The sequence below is a fragment of the Sinocyclocheilus rhinocerous genome, unplaced genomic scaffold (assembly GCF_001515625.1).
Source record: "Sinocyclocheilus rhinocerous isolate Xijiao unplaced genomic scaffold, SAMN03320098_v1.1 scaffold62, whole genome shotgun sequence".
In the NCBI taxonomy this organism is placed as follows: Eukaryota; Metazoa; Chordata; class Actinopteri; order Cypriniformes; family Cyprinidae; genus Sinocyclocheilus; species Sinocyclocheilus rhinocerous.
This window is the reverse complement of record NW_015656585.1, coordinates 470,453-471,516: the sequence shown is the minus strand read 5'-3', so window position 1 is coordinate 471,516 and position 1,064 is coordinate 470,453.

Below are 1,064 nucleotides of genomic sequence, written 5' to 3'. Positions count from 1 at the left end.
AACAGAAAGTTCATAAGAAATGTATTATTTGAAATGTAACAATATAAAATCTACTGTCACTTTTGATTCATTTGATGCATCATTGCTGAATAAAATACATTCATGACCCCATTCTTTTGAAAGTGTAGTGTAATTATCAAAAGTCAGTTGCCATAACATTTCTTTTCCTTAAGCTTAATAAAAACATACCAATAGAGTCCCCTGAATATAGGTTCAATATATCACTTCGTGTCACTGAACCATTGGAAAAAAGTGTCAAACACTAACTCCTCACTCAGTACCTCAGAGAAGATACAAACTCTGTGAGCCAGAGAGACGTGTATCACCATTAAGAGCAATATGGAGCACAAGTGAAGGCCTGTCCCAACCTGCCCTAAGGCCCCCCCCCCCGTAGCCTTAACTCAGCTAGCATGTAAGAACAGGTCCCAGGGCCTGCCTGAGGTGAGAAGTAGAGGGTGCACATGGGACTCCTCCCTCATCTCTTGCCATACAGCGTATCTGTTATTACTATGTGTTCTGGCAGGCAGCTCACACTATCTTAACAGTTAATCATTCGCACTATCCTGTCCACCCGTCTCCTTATGCAAACACATGCAAACTACCAGCAGACTCCATCTGCAGTGAATCATAACTGTGCCTGAAGGGTAAATCTAGTTCCTCTGTGATTTTGGCCTGTTTCAGACATTTCCTGGTTGATCAGAATAGAGTTTTGTCTGCAAAAATCAACCCAAATATTGTTATTATGACCCTGATGAAGGACATGTAATCACAAGTACAAGTGATAATCACTTGGATGTGAAGTTACCACCTCTGGGATTTGCTTGTGGTGTGTGAGGTAAATATTGACTTAAGGGACTGAATGGCTTGTCCTGCTCCTGGGCACCACTCTTCCTCTGTGTGCTTGTCTCATTGTGGCCGAGATAAGAGTCAACAGATCAGTAAATATATACCAACAGACCATCTGGTCTCATGGAGATGTCTGTAAAACCCCCATTTTACCATCACACACACAATGTAAATTGACATAAATCTGGCAATTGTACTGCAAAAAACCCTTCTCAATC